The sequence below is a fragment of the Ceratotherium simum genome, chromosome 14 (genome assembly GCF_057802395.1).
Source record: "Ceratotherium simum simum isolate JZ-2026a chromosome 14, ASM5780239v1, whole genome shotgun sequence".
NCBI lineage: Eukaryota > Metazoa > Chordata > Mammalia > Perissodactyla > Rhinocerotidae > Ceratotherium > Ceratotherium simum.
In genome coordinates, this window is record NC_141913.1 from 8,052,535 (window position 1) to 8,077,523 (window position 24,989).

At 39.6% G+C, this 24,989-nt stretch overlaps 1 protein-coding gene across 1 annotated transcript in view; it reads left to right on the forward strand.

Annotated features, from left to right (window-relative positions):
* Positions 1-24,989, forward strand: part of ANKRD29 (ankyrin repeat domain 29) — a 175,893-nt gene that overhangs the window by 68,392 nt on the left and 82,512 nt on the right. The window lies entirely within an intron of this gene.

Sequence of the window (24,989 nt, forward strand, 5' to 3'; positions counted from 1 at the left end):
ACTTAATTTAACTTTCCCTCACACTCCACTTCAAACTTGCTTTTATGCATGAAAATATGCTGCATAGCTTTCCTTCTCCTACTTTTCACATTTTCTTTTCTGCATCATCATCTCTTCTGAAGGATTTTATGTGTTAGATCAGAGCTCCAGTCTCATTACCAGGGCCTCCAGGGCAGGTGCCCCAGCGAGCACAGGCCCCATGCTCGGAGTGCTGGCCGGGCCTTCTGTGGAGGAGGCAGAGCAGAGAGGCTGCCCGTGGACAGGGAGGGCTGGAAGTGGCTCTCAGTGCCAAGTCTACCACCATCACCCCCCACCCCGGGAAAGCAATAAAACACATGTGATATTTTGATTTGACCTTAAGGATTAAAATGGATATTGAATGAAATACTAAGATAGAGAAATTGTGGATCTTGTAACCTGAGGAGTGATTATAGAAGGTAGAAAAAGTAGTTCTAAATTTGTCTGTCAGTGATTTGGAGAGAGGTAGAGGGGAATAGAGCCCAAGACTAGGCATGTGTGTGGGCTTCTTCCCCCGCCCAGCCCCAAAGAGCAGAGATCCCTCTGTTCTTATTCCTCACCTCAGGCATCATGGGAAGCCCTGGGAGTCAAGACAACTAACCCTGGTTGTCATGCCCTACAGCGTAGCTCTGCCAGGAGCCAGGTAGTATGGAAGTTGAGTGAGGAAAACCCTGCCACTCTTGGGGTAATTCGAGGGGCTCTTAAGGCATGCTTGCCAGGACTTTGGCAGATATCTGAGCAGGGGCCTGGCCCATTACCTTCAGTCTTCTGTACTGTTGATAAAGGGTCTTCATGGGTTCTTGGAAGCTGTTGCAAGCATCCTTTAGTGTGTCTGATGGAAAAACTTGTTGGGACTTCAGTGGGGTTTTGTTTGCATGAGTAGTTAGAGTGAATGGAGACTGCATTGGGAATCTAAAGACATTAGCTTTTTTGTTTGTTTCCATTGCTTTAGTTATTTATTTTTTTGTGGGAGGAAGATCAGCCCTGAGCTAACATCCAATGCCAGTCCTCCTCTTTTTGCTGAGGAAGATTGCCCCTGGGCTAACATCTGTGCCCATCTTCCTCTACTTTATATGGGACGCTGCCACAGCATGGCTTGACAAGCGGCGCATTGGTGCGCGCCTGGGATCCGAACCTGCAAACCCCGGGCCGCCGAAGCAGAGTGCGTGCACTTAACCGCTGAGCCACTGTGCCGGCCCCATCCATTGCTTTATTTTTAATTTGGGGAGAGAGTTGGTGGCTGTAGGCAGTGCAAGAGCAGTCTTCAGGTGTTACTGGCAGTAGGAATGTTTGGGCACTAGGTCCCGGGCAGATGTCCTCAGTGAAATAGATGCTACAAGGGATTTTGATGTAGACATTGACACTCTTCCCCTGCGCCTTGTTACACTTTGTACAAACCCTTATCAGATCCTTGTCACAGTAGTTCCTCATTTGAGCGACCTGTTTCTAACATCCTTAGGCTGGGCTTCTCAGGGACAGGGAAGGTCTGTGCCTAATTCCTCTTTTTATTCTTCTCCTGCGCCTAGCACAGGGCCTGATATATGATAAATATTGTGGAAAGGAAGGACGGAGGAAACGTGAATGAAATAATTTTTTTTTCATTTGTTGATGTCACAACTTGCCTGATCTTGTACCAGGAGTTATAAAATATTAGAGCCTGAAAGGACCTTAGTGGTCAGTGGATGATTTAGTGGCAAAGCTGGAGCCAGTTGTCTATGGGATGGCAACTCCCAATCCAGCGTTCTCTCCGCGGCGCCCCTGTGGTGCACCTGCCTCTTTGATGGTGGCGTTCGTATTCCGGCTCACCAGGCCTGCAGCATTACTACTTTTAGGGACTGAAACATTGTAAGTTGAATATAATACAAACATACAAGAATGAAGATATTTAGTGTGGCTTTGGTAGTATTCGATTTCTCTTTTTATTCAAATCACTAGAGCTATTTAAGAGAATATGCTTTAATAATAGTAGTTTACCTTGAATTATAATTTTTATAGTCATATGTTTATTAATAAATTGTGATGATTAAATTATTATAAGCTTAAATGAAATAAAATGTGCAAAAGAAAAGGTCTTCACTTGTTAAAAGGGAGAAAAGTCACTCTTAAATATGTTCCATCTAGGACTAATTTACTTGAAATTTGGTGCCTGTTGTGAAGATTAATAACAGGTGGCCTTTTACAGAGCTTCTCAGCCTGGGTCTAATGTTTTAGATGTTCTTTTATTATCCCAACCTCCGTAACTGAAGGATTTTTCTTCCTGCCCTTTGTTCACAATATGGAACTGTAATTGAGCTCATGTTTCTCACCCAGCCTTTCAGCTGTAATTAATATTTTACCATATCAGTTTTTATCACTAACTAGCAGAGTGGCAGGGTATTGGACTGCGTGCCCAGGCGTGCTTGCACGTGCACATACACATGCACACACACACGGACACACACACACACGGACACACACACACATGCACACACACACATGCACACACACACAAACACATGCAGAACAGTAGTAATTTACAGATGCCAGGCAAGCTCCTTGTAATGAGTTATGACTGAGAGAACATAAAATATGTTTGTAGTGCCCCACAAATATTCCACAGCAATTTATGGCCAATCTTATCTAGATCAGAGCAGGACAAAGGGAAGTGAAGGTTGCATTTGAATATTCCTAACATGGAATATTCAACCCCACAGACCTCCTTATGCTGTGCAGCACGTTACCCAGTGCCCGTGGTCTGTGTAAAGCTAGTTATCAGTCTTCATTTGTGATTTCATGAGCAGGACTGTGTTAGGCCAGCTCCTCCCTCCCAGCGCCAGTGTTACATGAAGGACCCTAAGGAATCCGAGTCATGATGACAAACATATTGAACTGACCTTTTTTTTTTCTAATTTTAAAAAGTTTCTGGTGACAGTACTTTTAAAACTTACTTCAATTGTATCAGGTTGTTTGGATTATTAGGGTGTCAATTTGGTAAATGCTGACAGTTTTAGAAAAAGGGTATGAACAAAGAACAAGAAGAAAATAAATTCTGTGTTGCATGGCAATAAACCTTAATTACACATTTATTTTACATGCTTTGCATATCATATAATTTATACTTTCATTTCCCCTCACTGCCCAAAATTTAATCTTCAGGAAGATATTAATACTAATCTCTATTATTTTTTTAAACATATAGAATAGATGTTTTTTACCAAAAATTGCAAATCAAGCTAAAAGCTACTATTAGGTACCGTGAAATGAACACTATTCTAAGTCCTTGAGATGATCAGAAGTGCCTCCTTTAAAGGATGAGGAAAAGCAACAATGAAATGGATCATTACTTCTCTCCCTCTTTCCTCTCCTCCCTGCCCCCGTTCTGTTATCCAATTGGATAACACTCCAATATTTTATGCTGATAAGTAATAGAAGAAAAGGAAAATGGACTTAGAACTAAGGGCTTAATCTTGAAATGAATTAGGACAAAAATCTTTTTTTTTTTTTTTTTTTTTAAAGATTTTATTTATTTATTTTTTCCCCCCAAAGCCCAGTAGATAGTTGTATGTCATAGCTGCACATTCTTCTAGTTGCTGTATGTGGGACGTGGCCTCAGCATGACCAGAGAAGCGGTGTGTCGGTGCGCAGCCGGGATCCGAACCCGGGCCGCCAGCAGCAGAGCACACGCACTTAACCACTAAGCCACGGGGCCGGCCCATGGACAAAAATCTTAAAGTCAATTTCAAATCTGCAACAGGCTGCCTGTCAAAGTCTTTGAAGTTTGAAAAAGATCAAAAACATTTGATCACATTTGAATTTTCAAGTTTAATAAAGTACATGGAAGATGTTCAGATGTTCTTTTCTAAGTTATACTTCATGTGCTATTCTGTATAAATGCAGATTTCTTATTCTCCTTGTAAAAGCCTTCGAGTTTTGTTGTAGAAAAGCCTAGCATAAATTAAAATTTAAATTAAATTTTATTCCATGAGAAACTTATGATATAGTGATGTCACATTTTCGGCAGGTTCATCTTCACTATGGATTGTACCTTCATATTGCAAATGCTGTAGAAAGATTTTATGTTACTTTAAATTCCAGAATAGTGGTGGAACAAGGCTAAGAATGGTGTGACTTTAATCAACAAAGACAGCATGAGCAATACATTAAAAGGATAATAGAATTTTAATTCAGCTCACTAAGTCAGAAACTTCTGCTTGGTTTTCCATCCTTGAGAATTTGCTTTTTTTAATCATCTTTTTAAAAGCCCATTCAAACTGTGAGATTTGCAAAGCTACTTTTGAGATTACAATTGTGGTTGGAAAGGTTTTATGACATTCATTAGTGAAATGATGGTATTTGCACAAATAAGAAACATATCTGTCATAAAGTTCTGTCGAGGTATGGTGGACCTAGTGCCAATACCATGTTAATTTCCATCAGGGAGACAGCAACGTGTGGCAGTTGGGCAGCAGATAAGATTTGTCTGTTTTTCCTCAGTGCTTGGACTTTAATAATGGGAATAGAAAAGAGCTGCTTGCCCTTTCAGTGCTTAAATTGTTAAAGAGCAAATTGATTTCAGGTCTGGATGCTTGCAAATCTAATTTGTCTTGTGGAGCAAGGATGAAAAGACATTTTGGGTTTGAAATTGCTCTAGTCAACTTAGTTCTTCCTTTAATATATCTGAAGATGAGTAGATGGTAGCCTTTAAAAAGTAATGTATCTGAAGTAGAGTGTGGAGTATAACATACCGGCTAAAATGGAGGCCTGTTAAATGATCATTTAGTTCTCGAATTTCCATCTAATCCTCATAAAATTGCTGTTTGGAAAATTAATTTTTTCATCCATATTCACATGGATGGCGTTTAAATTACGAAACAAAATTTTCTTTCATTAGGCAATGTTAAATATTGTATTGTTCAAGTTAAAGTAGGACAGTACCTGGCACATAGTAGTCACTCAAAAAATATTTATTGAGTTGATAAATGAGTAAACACACACAACACAGCACACATACTGGCAAAGTTGGGAAAAGACGGGTGGAAAGTGAAAGATGGAGGGGAGAGAAGGAGGGGGAGACCACAGGGATGCAGATTGACTCTCTCAGGGCTCGTTATCTGATTGTGGATAAACCTAATAATCTGACCAGCTGTCTCATATCCCAGAACCTTTTTCTTCGTAATTTCCTCCCCTATTAGCTTTTGGATATTCAGGAAATGAGTAAATATACACTTTAAACTATATTTTAAAACTATATTTAAAATATAGTTTTAAATTTTAGTAAAGTGAGGCATATTTGTGAACACCAGTGTGTTTCCTCCCTACTCCTACATGTATGACTCCTACATCCTCCTCCTCCAGGAACTTATAAGACTAAAAAATATTGATAAAAGAATACAAATGACTGACAGTCTTTACAGAAAACATGTTTTTGTGAGTTTGGAGCAGAGCAAGACTACATCAAAGTGAGGGAACAGCTCATAAGCCCCTGAGAGAGAGAGAGTTCTTGAGAGGGTCTCAGCTCTTTTTATGAGGTAGGGTCATCTGCTGAGAGTGACAAAAGATTTCAGTGTGTTGGGAAAAACAGCATTTAACTAATGAAGTCGGGTCCAGGCCAGGGTGAAGGAATAGAGGAAAAAGTGTTTGTGGTAGGAGAACTAAAGATCTTGGACTTGGGAAGTCCAGAGGTGGCCATGCTAATCTTTCATCTAGTGGAGTTAGAGTCAGGAGGGAGCTCCCTCCAGGTTGAGAAGTGAGTGATCACTGTCCTCAGTGCCATTGGTGATGAGGTTCCTGGGAGGGATCAAGAGTTGCAGAGGACACCAGCCAGGTGGTGGCATTACTGCAGAGTTCCAGGAGAGTGTCCTCCCTGGAAATCATTAGTGACACGGGTACAGATGGGAGAAGGAATTGAGGTCAAAGGTATAATTACCATCTGTAGCTCCCTTGATGTGATACATGAGAAAGAATCTCTACACGATACTCAAATTGATGATGGGAAGTAGACAGGGACTGGTTTGTGTGTAGGTTGTGGCTGCATGAGCAAGTAAAGATGCCCATGGGGCAAACATTTCACATGAGTGCCTTACCCAGGACTTTTTAACAGGTAGTGCTAGTACTGTCTTGTCTGATGGTTAAGAGACCACGTCTGCTACGTAATTAGCTGTGTGCCCCAGATAGAATGGGCACCTCACCTCCGAACCTCAGTTCTCTGATCAGTAAAATGGGAAAACAAAACCTAGATGTGCAAGGCATCTGGCCTAGCACTTCCTGTATGGGATAATTTCTGCAAATCTTTTTTCTTCATATGTATTTTCATATTTCCACTTTGTCTAGTATATGGTTTCCCAGAAGTTGTTTTTAAAGTGAAATTTTGAAAATCATGTCATATAGCAAATAAATTGGAAAAGCTGACTGATAGAAGGAAACCAATGTTAAAAATTATTTTATTTAATGGAGAATCCCTTTGCACAGCAATTAATTATTCCTTTGATTTATCCATTTTGTGAGAGTAGTTCTTGTATGCTGAATAAAAATTCTGAATAAAAAATATAAAATGCACGTTAGAGATCCAGAGGAAAAAATAAGACCCAAAGGAATTAACTTAAAACCTTAGTTGTTAGCAGAATTCGGATTAAAGCCTAGATCAAGGCACATGCCATCGTCCCCCGCCCCTACAAAAGGTATTTCAAGAGAACAGCCACACTTTCTCAATGCTGTTTGTATTTAATGGCATGCTGGATTAAACTTCATGGGTCACTTGTCATCTGTGGTTATGCTACAATCTTTTACTTTGACCTTTACCCTTTACTCTTGCTATTCTATGACCTGATATTCTCATTAATATTTGCTGCATATCCAATTACTCAGAATTTAGCAGCTTAAAACAACCTTTCTATTTTGCCTTGATTTTTTGGGCTAGCAAAGGCTTTGGCTGGGCAGTTCCTGCTTGGGGTCTCCCAGGGCTGCCATCATCTGAAGGCTCAGCTGTGTGGCCTTCCAAGATGGCCCACACACATGGCTGTCAGTGAAAAACAGCCATGTCTGTGGCTCCCACTGTCAACTGGGAGCTCTTTGGGACTGCAGAGCAGAGCACGTGGCGTCTCCAGCCTGGCAGGTTCAGGGTCATTGGACCACGTACGTGGTGGCTGGCTTCTTCTCCAGAGCTAGCTAGCTTCCCTGGGGAACCAGGCTGAAGATGCATGGCCTTCTGTGACTGAAGCCTTGAGAGTTACACATTGTCCCTCTGTTACATTCTGTTGGTCGCAGGTGGTCATTAAGGTTGGCCAACACAATTCTTGATGGGAGAAGTGTCGAAGAATATGCAGAAATATTTTTAAATGGCCACATCTGACTGCAGATGTAAGAAGTCAGGGAGAAGGGGTGAGAAATCAAAGTCCACTTCACCTCTATACGTGTTCCTTGTCCTCCCTGTAGGAAGATTCCTCCTACACACTTCATTTCATGTTGGATCCATCACGCAGTGCCAATTCTGTCAGATTTGGTGGAGCATCTTACATGACCAACAGAAAGTCTCTTATGTTAGGAAGTAAGAGTTGTAATTCTTTTCTTTTTTGCTTTTAATATCACTGCTCAGAATTCACTTTACCATTACACTGTAAACCTGCTGGACTACCTGTCTACCAAGCAATCATCCTGATGTTCTGCAACAGTTGACCTTTGTTTAGACGGAATCACAAACTGAATGGCAGCTGCGCTGCACGACTGTAACAGAATGTGCTAAGTGGTTGTACTTCCAGAGATGGTGATTTCACTGAGTGCAGATTCAGAGTTCACATGGGCAGGAGCCCGCAGAGGGCCCTCTCCAGGCCTTCCCCAGGCAGCTGGCGGTGGTAGGCACCTCTCTTCTGTTCTTTTTCCTCAGCATTAGTGAGTACCTGTACTGAGCGACTCTAGGATTATAGCACTCTTCTGGGGAGTCACGGTGCTCTCCTGACATGGAAGAAAAAAGTACATCTCCTTGCCAGAAAGACTTTCAATCTGATCTGGATTCAGTTTTTGAAAGCTGTTGTCAAGATGTCGTTTTTCTCAGTATTAGAAACTTTTTTTTCTAAAAAAACTCACAAATGTTCATCATTCTAGTAAATGTATATATCTTAATAAAAAAATGTCCATCCCTTCAAGGTGTCTCCCATTCTTCTAAGGTTACTTCAAAATTCAAAGACATGGAAGGAGGTGGGGAGGGAAAGGTAGGTAGGTGCTGGGAGACCCACTCCTCCGTGGAGACATCTATCCTCGCGGGCATCTTCAGAGGATGCTCATTCCTGTCTTATCTTTATGTGTAATTCAAGCGGCCCTATTCATGATTTATTCTTAGAAACCACTTGTAACTCCAAGGCCTTGGCTTTTGAAATTCCAATCCCTTTTCTCTGCTTTTCTAATGTCAATTCTTCCCACTGCTTAAATATGGTGAAGGGCTAAGGAATCTAAGAAAATATGGGAAGTCAAACCTTAGTTAACATGAATCATTACACAGTGTGTTTTGTGACTTGTTAAAACTTGACATGCATTCGTACAGATGTCATTTAAGAAAATAATACATTACCTTTTTTAATAAACTTACAGTTAATATAATTTCAATTATTAGGTAAACTGAGTGAATTGTCTACAAATTCATCTTCAGTTACATGTGAGAAAAACATTATTTTAGTGTCCTGCTCATATAAGTAGCAGAGATTGTTATATAAAATTTTTAAAAATTATGCTGAATTTTGTTTCCCTCAATAAATTTGTATTCTTCAGGGTGAGAGAGTTCTGTGGAAGAACGTTAAGCACTTTCCTTCTCTTACATTGAGCAAGTGTTGAGTGTGTGTCCATTATGTACCAATTCAGGGTATTCTTTATTTTGGATAACCTGTGGGTCCATACAATTGAAGGCAAAGGGGATCAGCTCAGTTATCATAAAATATCACTGATGATACTCGTTTTTCTTCTAATGTCTACCAAATAGTTGTTGAAGAAGAAAGTACTTGAAGGATCAAAACGACAACAGAAATCTTAAAGTGCTACCCAGTGCCAATTCACTTCCAGAATGCTTCAATACTGAACTCAGAGTACTACTTTGCTGCAGAATTCCCAGCAAACAGCCTCCACGCTGCTCAGCCTTTTACTATTGGTGATAAAACCACATACAGTGGATACTAGAACACTCTCCTTCTCCCCCATAAAAGCTACAGAATTTATTTCCAAGCTGTTAGTAGAGCCAATGGAGTAAGTTTTATAGATGTCTGTTTACTTAGGCTATTTAGAGTTACTGATGTGAACATAATCAGATTAAATAAGGTATAAATAGTAAGAAATAAATTCATCTTTTGTGTATTGTTACTTGGAACAAATGTGTTTTTATCTCTTTTTAAAATTATTTTCACCTAGAGAAATTTATGGAAAGTAATGAATATATTCACATTTGTTTTGGTAGGGAGAGTAAATTGTCAACATGATGGTTTTTATTTGCAGTTTTCACTTGTTCCCAAAATTTGGCTAGTAATTCTGCTTAGCTTACTATTTTACAGGAAAATAGTATAGGTACAACACATACATTCAGCTAATTTAAAATTTTGTGAGATTCACAGCATGTCTTTTCAGCACATTCTGTCCCATTTCTTTGGTCCTACAAGAGTTAATGCTTCCTATAGCTGTGACTAAATTAGGTATCTTGTTTTTTTTTTTATTGATGTTTTAATGGTTTCTAACATTGTGAAATTTTGGGTTGTACATTTTTGTTTGTCCATCACCATATATATGACTCCCTTCACCCCTTGTGCCCACCCCCCTCACCCCACCCCCACTGCCCCTGGTAACCACAGTCCAGTTTTCTCTGTCCATGTGTTGGTTTATATTCCACATATGAGTGAGATCATACAGTGTTTGTCTTTCTCTTTCTGGCTTATTTCACTTAACATAATACGCTCCAGGCCCATCCATGTTGTTGCAAGTGGGACGATTTTGTCTTTTTTTATGGCTGAGTAGTATTCCATTGTATATATATACCACATTTTCTTAATCCAATCGTCAGTCGAGGGACACTTAGGTTGCTTCCACTTCTTGGCTATGGTGAATAATGCTGCAATGAACATAGGGGTGCATAAGCCTCTTTGGATTGTTGATTTCAGGTGCGTTGGATAGATTCCCAGTAGTGGGATGGCTGGATCATAGGGCATCTCTATTTTTAATTCTTTGAGGAATCTCCATACCGTTTTCCATAGAGGCTGCACCAATTTGCATTCCCACCAGCTGTGTATGAGGGTTCCTGTTTCTCCACATCCTCTCCAACATTTGTTGTTTTTGTCTTGGTGATTATAGCCATTCTAACAGGCGTGAGGTGGTATCTTAGTGTTGTTTTGATTTGCATTTCCCTGATGATTAGTGATGTTGAGCATCTTTTCATGTGCCTATTGGCCATCTGTATATCTTCCTTGGAGAAGTGTCTGTTCATTTCCTCTGCCCATTTTTGATCGGGTTGTTTGTTTTTTTGTTGTTCAGTTGTGTGAGTTCTTTATATATTATGGAGATCAACCCCTTGTCAGATGTATGTTTTGCAAATATTCTCTCCCAGCTGGTTGGTTGTCTGTTCATCTTGATTCTGGTTTCATTTGTCTTATAAAAGCTCTTTAATCTGATAAAGTCCCACTTGTTTATTTTTTCTTTAGTTTCCCTAGTCTGGGTAGGCATGTCATCCGAAAAGATTCCTTTAAAACCAATGTCAAATAGTGTGTTGCCTATATTTTCTTCTATGAGTTTTATAGTTTCAGGTCTCACCTTCAGGTCTTTGATCCATTTTGAGTTAATTTTTGTGAATGGCGATAGCACATGGACCACTTTCATTCTTTTGCATGTGGCTGTCCAGTTTTCCCAGCACCATTTATTGAAGAGACTTTCCTTTCTCCATTGCATGTTCTTAGCACCTTTGTCAAAAATTAGCTGTCCGTATATGTGTGGTTTTATTTCTGGGCTTTCAATTCTATTCCATTGATCTGTGTGCCTGTTTTTGTACCAGTACCATCTGTTTTGATTACTATTGCTTTGTAGTATGTTTTGAAGTCAGGGATTGTGATGCCTCCTGCTTTGTTCTTTTTTTTTAGGATTTCTTTAGCTATTCGGGGTCTTTTGTTGCCCCATATAAATTTTAGTATTCTTTTTTCTATTTCTGTGAAGAATGTCATTGGGATTCTGATTGGGATTGCATTGAATCTGTAGATTGCTTTAGGTAATATAGACATTTTAACTATGTTTATTCTTCCAATCCACGTGCATGGGATATCTTTCCATTTCTTTATGTCGTCATGAATCTCTTTCAATAATGTCTTGTAGTTCTCATTGTATAGGTCCTTCACCTCCTTGGTAAGATTTATTCCTAGGTATTTTATTCTTTTTGATGCAATTGTAAATGGTATTATCTTTTTGAGCTCTCTTTCTGTTAGTTCATTATTAGCATATAGAAATGCAACTGATTTTTGTAGATTGATTTTGTACCCTGCAACTTTGCTGTAGTTGTTGATTGTTTCTAATAGTTTTCCAACAGATTCTTTAGGGTTTTCTATATATACAATCATGTCATCTGCAAATAGTGAGAGTTTCACTTCTTTGTTACCTATTTGGATTCCTTTTATTCCTTTTTCTTGCCTAATTGCTCTGGCCAAAACCTCCAGTACTATGTTGAACAGGACTGGTGAGAGTGGGCAGCCCTGCCTCGTTCCTGTTCTCAGAGGAATGGCTTTCAGTCTTTCCCCGTTGAGTATGATGTTGGCTGTGGGTTTGTCATATATGGCCTTTATTATGTTGAGGTACTTTCCTTCTATTCCCATATTATTGAGAGTTTTTATCATAAATGGATGTTGTATCTTGTCAAATGCCTTCTCTGCATCTATTGAGATGATCATGTGGTTTTTATTCTTTGTTTTGTTGATGTGATGTATCACGTTGATTGATTTGCGGATGTTGAACCATCCCTGCGTCCCTGGTATAAATCCCACTTGATCATGGTGTATGATCTTTTTAATGTATTGTTGTATTCGGTTTGCCAATATTTTGTTGAGGATTTTTGCATCAATGTTCATCAGCGATATTGGCCTGTAATTTTCTTTCTTTGTACTGTCTTTGTCTGGTTTTGGTATCAGGGTGATGTTGGCCTCGTAGAATGATTTAGAAAGTGTTCCATCTTCCTCTATTTTTTGGAATAGTTTGAGAAGGATGGGTATTAAATCTTCTTTGAATGTTTGGTAAAATTCACTGGAGAAGCCATCTGGTCCTGGACTTTTATTTTTGGGGAGGTTTTTGATTACTATTTCAATCTCTTTACTTGTTATTGGTCTATCCAGATTCTCCATTTCTTCTTGGTTCAATTTTGGGAGGTTGTATAAGTCTAAGAATTTATCCATTTCTTCTAGATTGTCCAATTTGTTGGCATATAATTTCTCATAGTATTCTCTTATAATCCTCTGTATTTCCATGGTATCCGTTGTAATTTCTCCTCTTTCATTTCTAATTTTATTTACTTGAGCCTTTTCTCTTTTTTTCTTAGTAAGCCTGGCTAAGGGTTTGTCGATTTTGTTTATCTTCTCGAAGAACCAACTCTTTGTTTCATTAATCCTTTCTACTGTTTTTTTTGGCCTCAATTTCATTTATTTCTGCTCTGATTTTTATTATTTCTCTCCTTCTGCTGGCTTTGGGCTTTGTTTGTTCTTCTTTTTCTAGTTCTGTTAGGTGTAATTTAAGATTGCCTATTAGGGCTTTTTCTTGTTTGTTAAGGTGGGCTTGTATCGCTATGAGTTTCCCTCTCAGGACCTCTTTTGCTGCATCCCATATGGTTTGATATGGCATATTATCATTTTCCTTTGTTTCCAGATAGTTTTTGATTTCTCCTTTAATTTCATCAATGATCCATTGGTTGTTCAGTAGCATGTTGTTTAATCTCCACATTTTTGTCACTTTCCCAGTTTTTTTTTTCATGCTTCATTTCCAGTTTCATAGCCTTATGGTCTGAAAAGAAGCTTGTTATGATTTCAATCTTCTTAAATTTATTGAGGCTTGCTTTGTTTCCCAACATATGGTCTATCCTAGAGAATGTTCCATGCGCGCTTGAGAAGAATGTGTAGTCAGCTGTTTTTGGATGGAGTGCTCTGTATATGTCTACTAGGTCCATCTTGTCCAGTTTTTCATTTAAGTCTATATTTATTGACTTTTTGTCTGGATGATCTATCCATTGCTGTAAGTGGGGTGTTAAGATCCCCTACTATTATTTTGTTGTTGTTGATTTCTCCTTTTAGGTTTGTTAATAGTTGCTTTATGTACATTGGTGCTCCTATGTTGGGTGCATATATATTTATAAGTGATATGTCTTCTTGATGGAGTGTCCCTTTTATCATTATATATTTCCCTTCTTTGTCGTTCTTAACCTGTTTTATCTTGAAGTCTACTTTGTCTGATATGAGTATGGCAACACCTGCTTTCTTTTGTTTGCCATTAGCTTGGAGTATTGTCTTCCATCCTTTCACTCTGAGCCTGTGCTTGTCTTTAGTGCTAAGATGTGTTTCCTGAAGGCAGCATATTGTTGGGTCTTGCTTTTTAATCCATCCTGCCACTCTGTATCTTTTGATTGGAGAGTTCAATCCATTTACATTTAGGGTAATTATTGATATATGAGGGCTTAATGTTGCTGTTTTGTCACTTATTTTCTGGTTCTTTTGCATTTCCTTTGTTTCTTGTCCCATTTGTTTTGGACTGCCAATTCAGTTTGGTTGTTCTGTCTTAAGACTCTTCTAGTTTTCTCTTTGTTTATCATATGTGGTTTTGTTTTGATTATTTGTTTAGTGGTTACCTTGAGGTTTGGGCAATAAACATTGTGTATGAGATAGTCCATTATCTGATGGCCTCCTATTTCCTTATACTAAGTCAATTCAGTCACTTTCCTCTTCCCCTTCTAAGTTGTTCTTGTTATACCTTATTCTATCTTGTGTTGTGGCTGTGTGTTTACAGTGATGAGGTTAAATTTATTTTTGGTGAATTTCTTCCTTTGATCTTTGAATTTAGTATTTAAGTGGTTGCTAACCTATTCTGGTAAAGATCTACTATTTTTCTGAGTTTGTTTACCTACTTTTCTCCTTCCTCCAAGCTTTGTGTTCCCTTTCTCTTCTTTTTTTCAGGCCTGAGGGCCTTCTTGAGTATTTCTTGTAGTGGGGGTCTCGTGGCCATGAACTCCCTTAGCTTTTGTTTATCTGGGAGAGTTACTATTTCTCCATCATATTTGAAGGATATTTTTGCTGGATAGAGTATTCTTGGCTGAAAGTTTTTGTCTTTCAGTATTTTGAATATATCATTCCAGTCTCTTCTAGCCTGTAAAGTTTCTGTTGAGAAATCTGCTGAGAGCCTGATGGGAGTTCCTTTGTACGTTATTTTTTGTTTTTGTCTGGCTGCTCTTAATATGGTTTCTTTGTCGTTGACCCTGGCTAGCCTTACCACTAGGTGTCGTGGTGAAGGCCTTTGTCTGTTAATATATATAGGTGTCCTGTTGGCTTCGCTTACTGGTATTTCCTGCTCCTTCCCCAGATTTGGGAAATTCTCAGCTATTATTTCCTTGAATAGGCTCTCTGTTCCTCTTTCCCTCTCCTCTCCCTCAGGAATACCTATAATTCTTATGTTACATTTTCTAATAGAGTCAGATATTTCTCAAAGACTTTCTTCATTTCTTTTTAGTCTTAGTTCTCTCTCCTCTTCCATCTGGAGTATATCTGTATTCCTATCCTCTAAGGTGCTAATTCTTTCCTCCATATTGTCAGCTCTGTTCTTTAGAGATTCCAGATTCTCCTTTATCTCCTCCATTGTGTTCTTCATCTCCATCAGCACTGATTGGTTTTTCTTTATGATTTCAATCTCTTTTGTGAAGAAACTCCTAATCTCATTGAATTGTTTGTCTGTGTTGTCTCGTATTTCGTTGAGCATTTTTATGATAGCTATTTTGAAATCTCTGTCATTTAGTTTATAGATTTCTGTGTCTTCGGGGTTGATTTCTGGGTGCTTGTCATTTTGTTTCTGGTCTGGTGATTTCATATATTTTTGCATTGTGGTTCCTGTGTTGGTTTTGTTTTTCCTCATCCTGGAAATCTCTGGTTGCAATTTCCACCTGCCGCCACTGTCTGGTGGTAAAGGGCTGTGTAGTCTAAGCCCCCTGCGCTCTGCCCCGGTTTTTCTGCTGCGATCCGCAGTTTTGTTTTTTTTTTCCGCTGCGATCCACGGGTCCAGTCGTTTGATCAGGTCTGCCTGGGATTGCTAGGTCTGGTCTGGTCGGTTGAACTGCAGAGTCCGGTTTGCGGGAGGGGGGAGCTCTCTCTTTTGCCCTCTGGGTCCCTGATGTGGGAGGCTTCTCGTTTGCCCCTCTTTATCCGCTCTCTGGGGTGCTCAGATGTTGATGGTAGCCCTGTGGCTCCTCTGAGTCCTCTGTGCCGGAGTTTCCCACTGGCTGAGACAGCCCGAAGAGCCACGGTTTCCCGCCGAGGGCCACCCCTCCCCCCTCTCTGGGAGCCGCGCGGACCTGGATCGCTGATCTGATGGGGAGGGAGAAGAGTTCTCCTTACCTCTCCCCACTTCCTCCGGGGGCCCAGCACGTTCCGCTCTCAGATGTGCAGCAGTGTGGATCCCTCCACTCTAGCTTTTCACTGTCTGGGATTCCGTTGTTGGTCTGTGACTGTTCCTTTTGTTGTATCTTGTCGGGGGAAGAGTTCACGGGAGAGCTCACTCCGCCATGATGCTCTTTTTTTTATTAATAGAAAACAGCTTTCGAAAGATCAGATGGAAACAACATAAAACTGTCCAGGCGTTTCTGAATTTTTTTTTTCCCTCCCCTTGTTCAGACCAATCCAGAACTCTGATAAGGTATTAAAGTCTCCTTAGAGAGAAGGACAAGTTTTCCAGATACCACAGTGGTTCCCTCCCTCACAGCATCGTCGGGTCTAGGTGTCATCGTTGACTTGACTTTTGCTGGTAAAGGAGGAAATCTGGGATGCGGAGTTCTTCTGCAGTAGTGTTTGCATGGGAGTGACTGAGGGTCTGGAGAAGGAGGCCAGGGGCCCCAGGCAGAGACATTTTGTGTTTAGCTCCTTGCTCATCATCTGCTCCAGAAATGCCCACCCCCATGGCACTGGAGCTGGAAAATGTATCTAAGCGTGGTTCAAGGAGTGATCATTGTGAGATTAACGCCACACGTGGAACAAGGAGATCTTCCCTTTTCAGTGTTTAAATAGAACCTCAGATACTTTCATTTGTTTTAAATAAAACATAAATAGTGATTTTTTTCCTGTCTTTATTTGATACAGGAAACCAAAATAGACTGTGTCTGAGTGGCCTGGTTAAAATCCTGAGAAGATGGGATCAAGGATGAGATGTAGAAGTGGTGAGGGTGAACCACCCTAAGCTCACCACACAGCGCCTCCTAAAGGAGAAAGTGCAGTTGTGTGTATGTGTTCAGGAGCTGTAATGTCATCTTGTCAACCTGGCAGTGTGGTTTTAACCATCACATGTGGAAGTATAGGAGAAAATGCTTTGAGAAATGTAAAATGCTGCATTAAAATGAGGCATTATCAGTTAACTTGTAGTTAAATAACTCTTTCAGACCATTAGAGTAACCATGAGTACAATGAGGAAGTTCTGTGTGATTTAATTTAGAAATGATGGCAAGAAACATCACTGGGTCTGTGGCACTAGATTTAATTAGGTCATAGGTAGTCACTTGATGAGTTCTGTTAGAGGAAAATATCTTGTTTAACTTTCAGGCAACGTAGTTTGACTATATCATAGACATCCATCTGCATTTTCAAAATCCTCATTGAATTCTTATTTCATGAAGATATATGACCTTCTTATTCAGTTAGCTTGACAAATATTTCTTGGTTTCGTGTTATGTGCCAGACATTGTGTTAAGTGCTCACCTCATCTGTATTTTGTTTGTCCTCATGGGCTCATAGTTCTATTTCCAAGAATCTACTTATATTGATTTTAAAACACTCAATTCTTTATATCATATTGTACCTGATTAAGTGCCTTTATTTATAGGAATAAATTAATAATTAATGAAACTACAAATATTGTTGTGTTTTATAAACTGTAATACCCTATTAACTGTTAATTATTGCAGTATTATGAGGCCCTTGAATGAGGTATCAGTGTTCTTAGATCTCCAGATCATCTCCTGTGCTCAAATTGCTGTATTGAATTCTACTTACTCTTGAGGTCTCAAACAGTAAAATCCCAGTTCCAGCGTGCCTAATTTATAATACCTTAGGTTTAACATCACAGGGCCTCTTTTTGAAGTTCTGTGACGACTTAGTGTCTTCTTCCTAGAATGTGGGGGGAGCAGGGCTTTGCCTGTTTGTCTTGTTTCCAAAGTAGCCCCACAGGCACCCAGTGGGGGTTCAAAATTATTTACTGAATAACTGAACAGTTGATGATCTTACTCGTTAAATTCATTCCTAGGTATTTTATAGCTTTCGTCACTATCATGAGTAAATTTTGAATGAAGACCGGAATCTTTTGAAATTGGTTTATTTTGCCTAATTTGACTGGTTTTACATTACTCAATTGCAAAATCTCTCTTCTCCATAGTATATATATTTTTTTAATTTAGTAGACTTTTCCATTGCAAATAAAACAGACTCATGGTTTTTCAACCCATTCACAAAAGCACAATTTTAATCAGCTGTTTCTTTTGGCAAAGGCTGTAAGAAAGGTTTAATTTTAGTTTAACTGTTTGGAGAGTGGCCGGCCCACTCACACCAACATTATCTGTTTTACTCCTACTCCCAGACTGCATCTGTCCCACTTTTCTTCCTCCACCTGTCAGACCCAGATCCTTGGTACTCTTTATGAGCCATAGCAGGGGCAGGCCTAAATGCAGATAGGTGGCGTTTGTCCCTCTGTGGACCCAAGGGTCTCTATTTGTAAGATGAAGATGTAACTGTAGGTCCTAGCCACATCGAGTAGCTTGGAGGACTGGATACGGCTTGAAGATGGTGAGATTGTTCACTAGCTTGAGCTCTGTCAGTAGCAGGAACAGCAGGTGCAAAAGTCCTGTGGTGGGAAGTAGCATGACCAAGAATGCAGAATTGCAAAAAGGCATTCATCACTAGAAGGATGTGTGGTGAGCAGTCAGGTTGATTGGCAGACAGAGGTTGGCTGTGACCTTGTAAGTTACATTAAGACTTTGGTCTTGATCCCAGGAGTGGTAGGAAGCAATTGAGGTGTTTTCAGGAGGGGCAGACAGGTTCAAGTTTGCACTATCCACTCCAGCCACACTACAAACATTGGAGGAGAGATGAAAGAGGCCAAAAGACAGAAGTAAAACTCTAAGAAATAGAAGGTTGTTCTCCAGCCTAGAGAAAAAGAACAGAGTGAGTGGATATGAATAGAAGAGCTAAATGCAGTCTAAGTACTGGCCCTGGGTTATTGGTAATCTGTGATCAGCATGGAAGGGCACATGGTAGGGAATTTAAGGGCCAGGTTCAAACATATCGAAGGAACACTTTGAGTACCTTCGAGATGGACTGGTTTCATTCAACCTCTTGCCTGAGGTGTCCACTGTATTTATTTTGAGAGCTGTTTACTGGAGTAGGCATATGAATCAAATCTGACAAAGAACAGAACGCATAATAAAACTCAGCAGTATTGTTTGAATGTAGGCACTGAGATAAAACCTCACCACCTTTAGCTGTACACAGTTATAGTTTTCCCTTTCAAGAGTTTAGTCCTTAGACTCATAAAGTGTTGTATTGGAGGTTGTTGATTTTGTGTACTATGAGATATGTGTAGAAATATTTTTATCTGCTACTACAGGGGCCATATTTTGTATATCTTTATACTTTCCACACCTGCCACTCAGTGCTTGGCACTTGGAAGGCACTTGGAGACCAGCTATGAATTTGCGATGGAATGAATGCATTTGTAAACGATAAAATTGCCTTCAAAGTATAAACTAATTTCCACACCACTTTCTTTTTTTTTAAATAACATCCCTACCACAGATGAGCCTCCAACTGTGACTGCCGTCAGGATGAGTAGGACTCGGGGAGGTGTGGCTGGACCAAGTGTCACACAGACCTCCCAGGGTCAGCCTCCTGTCGGACATTTTTCTGAAGTGTGTACAGTTCAGTTCTGATAGAAATGAAAGTTACAACTTTTCAATCCCTGAAGTACTCAGCTTTAGGGAGCTCTGCTCTGCACTGCTCCACGCGTGTTCCCTGCCCATACTGTAGGAGGGAGGCTCTCACTCGTGCATCCTTGACCTTCAAGGGCTTCTCCTCTCCTTCAAGAGCGTGGTGTGTAATTAGCTCTGTGTAAGAGATGCGGAGAACTCAAAGAAGTGTAACATGAGCTCTCTGCTCTCAAGGAACTTATATTTATCATCTTTGTTAAGACCAACATAAACAGTTCAATAAATGTTCCACTTCAGTGAACTTACCAATATCTTGAACTATTTGTAATAATGATAAGTGCATAATGAAATGAGTTAACATATATGCAGTTGTACTCTAAAACATAATGTCTATATGACACCAGAGTCATTTTCAGTGTCAGGAGCTTTGATTTGACCTTTTGAGAGAATTTTGGGTAAAAAGTAAGGGAAGAAAATGCCTCCTTTAGGCTTCCTTTGATGTAAAAATGGCCAAACTCTTCATTTAAGCTGATAATTTATTAGAAATAGTGGCTGAATTAGAACTACCATTTTCCAAATAATTAGGTATCCTGGTCTTTTCAAATGCAGAATCATATCAATATGGAGGATTAACAATACATGTGCCTCGTCTCGGGCATTTCTTATTAAACAGTGAACGAGGGTATTGGTGCTATATATTTTGGCTATGGAGCCAATATAGAAAGTTAGTGTGAGGAGAATTTGGTTGGAATTTCAGCATCTCTTATAAGAGTTGCTTGAGGATTTTAAAATTTCCTTTTCAGCTAGAAAGAATGTAAAACGAGGGGAAATTTTTTTTTTTTTCTGCAAGACAAGCATTTTAATGGGTTGTAGTGTCACTGGTGATTTACTGCCCCTTTTTGTTCTTTTTTGTGTATATTTGTCATTTTGCCATGGCAGTTTCATCTATAAAACAGTATATGTTACAAGAAAATGGTGCGAGTATGCAGGACTGCACTGCAGATTCTGTCCCTTTTTTCTTGTCATTTTTTGGAAGGAAGCACTGAGTCAGATGTCAAGCATTTGGTTTCAGAAATAATATATTTTAAAAGATGTATATTATACTGAAATAGTATTGTTTTCCATTTTTACTACATAAACTTTAGGATTTCTATGTAAAAGATATTCAGTGTAAGAGAACAATTTAATTTTTTAATATTCTTTTGTGTTTTCTCTTTCTATCAGCAGGGTGAAAAGGGAAAATAAAACAATGTATTTAACTGTCTTTTATTTGCTTGAGGCATAGAGCTTTCTGGCTTGAAAAGCATAAATTGAGATTTTGTGTTTTAGGAAATCTACCTTTTAACTTTGTTGTTAATCTGGTGCATTGTGCATGTCCAAAAGGAATGCTGAAAGTAAAATTTTGAGCTCAAAATAAGCCAAGATTTTGGTAAAAGATGCAAAATACTGGGAAAAAGAAAGTACCTGGCAGTTTAAAAAATAGTTTAAGATTTTTGCATCAAAGATTTTATATTGATGAGTTAAATTATTCTCGCCTTTTCTATAAAGAAATATAGTCATTTCAGTTTTATAGTAGAATTAAATTAATTCCTTCTTGTTATTAGTAAACATGGAAAAGGCCTGGATATTTTTAAATATTTATCAAAACTGAGTGACAATGTCTGTTTTACTAAGTCTTTCCCTTTACCCCAATGGCTAGTGTAGGGGATCAGAATTTGCCACTCCAGTTAATATCCAAAATATATGAAGAATTCATACATCTCAACAACAAAAAAACTAACAACCCAGTTAAAAAATGGGCAAAAGATCTGAACAGACATTTCTCCAAAGAACATGTACAGATGGCCAACAGGCACATGAAAAGATGTTCAACATCAATAACTATCAAGGAAATGCAAATGAAAATTACAATGAGATATCACCTCACTCCCGTCAGAATGGCTATAATTAACAAGACAGGAAACAACAAGTGTTGGAGAGGATGTGGAGAGAAGGGAACTCTCATACGCTGCTAGTGGGAGTGCAAACTGGTGCAGTCACTATGGAAAACAGTATGGAGATTCCTCAAAAAATTAAGAATAGAACTACCATACGATCCAGCTATTCCACTGCTGGGTATTTAACCAAAGAACATGAAAACATGAATGCATAAAGATACATGCACCCCTATGTTCATTGCAGCATCATTCACAATGGCCAAGACTTGGAAGCAACCTAAGTGCCCATCAAGGGACAAATGGATAAAGAAGACGTGGTATATATACACAATGGAATACTACTCAGCCATAAGAAACGATGAAATCCAGCCATTTGTGACAACATGGATGGACATTGAGGGTATTATGCAAAGTGAAATAAATCAGAGGGAGAAGGTCAAATACCGTATGATTTCCTTCATTAAGTAGTAGATAACAACAACAATAAACAAACACACAGAGACAGAGATTGGATTGGTGGTTACCAGAGGGGAAGGGGGGAGGGGGGAGGGCGAAAGGGATAATTTAGCACATGTGTGTGGTGATGGGTTGTAATTAGTATTTGGGTGGTGAACATGATGTAATCTATGCAGGAATAGAAGTATAATAATGTACACCTGAAATTTATACAATGTTATAAACCAATGTTACTGCAATAAACAAAAAATTTAAAAAAAAAATACCCTTCTCTCTCTGGGAAGGTTGCCCTAAGGGAAGGGGAGAGAGAGGTCACTCTCCATGTGGAACTGGAGCACTTCTCTAGCCGCCTTCCCATGTCGTATGCTTGTCCTGCTGGAATCCAGCGCTTCACACAGGGGTATCCCTTTCCTTGATGATAACTCATTTAAAACATGATTTTTATTAAAAATCAATGTCATGAAGTAAAATGCAACTTTTGCATGTTTTATTTAAAAAGATCAGGGCCAGCCTGGTGGCATAGTGGTTAGGTTCGCACGCTCCGCTTTGGCAGCCTGGGGTTCACAGATTCAGATCCCAGGTGCGGACTTAACGCACCCCTCATCAAGCCATGCTGTGGTGGTGTCCTACATACAAAATAGAGGAAGATTGGCGCAGATGTTAGCTCAGGGACAATCTTCCTCACCAAAAAAAAAAAAAAAAAAAAAAATTAAAATTAAAAAAATAATTAAAAGAAAAAAAAGAAAAAGATGAAACAATAGACTTCACAAAAATTAGAAGCCAGTGGTAGGCCACTCAGGATAAATCTCAGATTTGCACTGGTGCTTGTCCTCTCGTCTGCCCTTGCAAGTACAAATGATGGAAACATTTAAGTCACAGCCTCATTTTTACCAGCCCATAGAGAATAGCAAGGGCCCTCCGGTTTAGACTCCAGATCATTTTCAAAGCCACATGGTATCCTAGGGCAGTTTTCAAACATGTCACACAGGAATCTGGACCTAACGATTCTCTGCACCAGATTTTAATAGGGAAGGTGTTATGAGAGGTTCGGGGATTCGATCGGAGACGTAAAAGACACTTTCCACTCCAAACAAATGGACTGAAGGTATATTTTATTATATAGAGGATAGTAAAGGCGACAGTCTGCAAACAGATCAAATAGGTCAAATATTAAGAAGGAAAAAACATCAGCTCGACTGGAAAGGGAAAACACCCACATCGGCTGAAGAGAAATGACACAAATCAACCAGAAAGAGAAACACCAGGTTGACCGAAAAGAGAACACATCAAATCAATTACTTCATATCAAATCAATTACTTCACATCAAATAGGTTACTCACAACATCCACGTCCCACTGCCGGGAGAGCCCTGTCAATCGACGCAGCTGGGCAATGATCACTCGTCCTGGGCAAGGCGTCCCTTCCACAGGTGGAACTTTCACCAGGTCTCAGTTTCCAGCAGTTTTTATACCATCAATAATTTTCAGAGTAAGCAATTACAGAGTTTGCAGAGCAAGCATTTAGTGTTTCCACGCACAAATGGTTATCAGTGGCGTCGTGCACTGAGCCCCCTGGCTAAAGTCCCAGCCCAGTAGTTGTGTACGTGCATTGTTCTCTTTGGTTATCGTCCTAGCCCGGCACAGATGGCCAGTCCATCCCGTGTTATGACGCTCCAAGAGCCTTGAAATGTTACAACTTGCAACTCTCTCCGTGGGAGAAAGGCCAGTTCCCGGGAAAAGGCCAGTTCCCATCACACAGAAAGCAGCTTTGTATTTCTTTTTTGTGCTGGTGGCTGTAGGTCAATGGAGCGGCCAAACATGGCTGTACTCATGTCAAGACATATTTGGCCGTGGCCGTCTCCATTAACCATAAGACACCATATGCACAGACAATGAACTTCGTACACAAGTACATAAGGCACACCCAAGAATCCAAAATCCAATGACTACAATAATTATAAAACTATCTCGCAATAAAGGACCCAAACCCCAAGGTAACCAATCAAATAACCCCTTAGAATATGAAATATTATTAATTTGATCTTGCAAATCATGTACAGCATCAAAGATAACATTAGATAAGATAACACTTAGGCCTAACAAATTAGCTTGCAGAAGTCCAGATCAGCCCCCATCACGGAGGGTAGCAGAAGGCAGGGTAATAGAGAAATTATACCTAGTTCTCCGTGACTGGTCAGATATAGGCTTATACTGAGAGATTGTTTGATGTTTCTGAGACCAAATTTTTCGGCCATTCATAGTCCAGGTTATAGGTCCCACTGGTGTAGAGCAGTTGGTCCAGCAGTGCAGGGTCAAAGGTTGTCCTACGGAGACATTAGTTGGCATGTAGGTCTGCAGCAGACATGGAAGTGCAGCACAGCATAGCAAACACAGCAGGAATATCTATTCTAAAGAAACAGAATTTTTAGGATCATGATATAATTGTTTATTTCCTGGATACATTACTATGAGGCGTTGCAGTGGGCCCTTGGGCCATTACTTGTGGCACGTGGAGCCGCATTGGGTGGATGTGTCACCCACACCTTGCTCCAGGTTTCCATCCATCTGTAGACCCAAATCCTTGCATTCCTCTTTTAGTTAATTCACTGGAGGTTGTCCTTGCAGACACATTTGGAGTCAGGAGGAAGCACCAATAATTGTCCCATCTGTTCCCCAGACTCTACAAGTTAGTACTGTGTCACTACCATTATATAATATAAATTTTTATTTCTCCTTGATAATCTGGATTAATAACTCCTCCTAGTACATCAATACCTTTTGCTGCCAGTCCAGAGCGTCCTTTTAACAAACCAAAGGTATTTTTGGGAAATTGTACCCTATCCCAGTAGGGACTATAGACTGCTTCTTAGGGGCAATTGAATAGAATGAACAGTAGATAAATTCAATTCCAGCCGCTTGAGTGGTACTAAAAGGCGGTTTAGCAGACTGAGTCAGGGGCCAATAGGTTAAGGTCATAAGCTCATGGGTGGCGGCTGCCACTTCTGTAATCTTTGTTGGTAACAACCTTGACAGAGGAGTCTCATTAGGGCCTAATGGCCTGTTATTTAACACATTTAGAGCAGTACTTAGATGGTTGTGCCACCCCTTTAATGAGCCATGACCAAGTTTTCTCAATTGTTGTTTAAGCAATCCATTCATTCGTTCTATGAGGCCTGCAGCTTGGGGGTAATAAGGTATATGATAAATCCATTTTATATAATTTTCCTTGGTATAGGTTTGAATCAACTTACCTGTAAAGTGGGAACCGTTGTCATTTTGAATTTGCCTTGGTGTTCCATAATATAACTTGATTATATCTAATAATTTTATGGCACTCTGTTGGGTGGCCACTTTAGCTGGTATAGCCAATAAATAACCAGAATATGTATCAATAGCAGTGCAGGCATAAGTATATCCACAAGAATTTGGCAATGGTCCGATAAAAT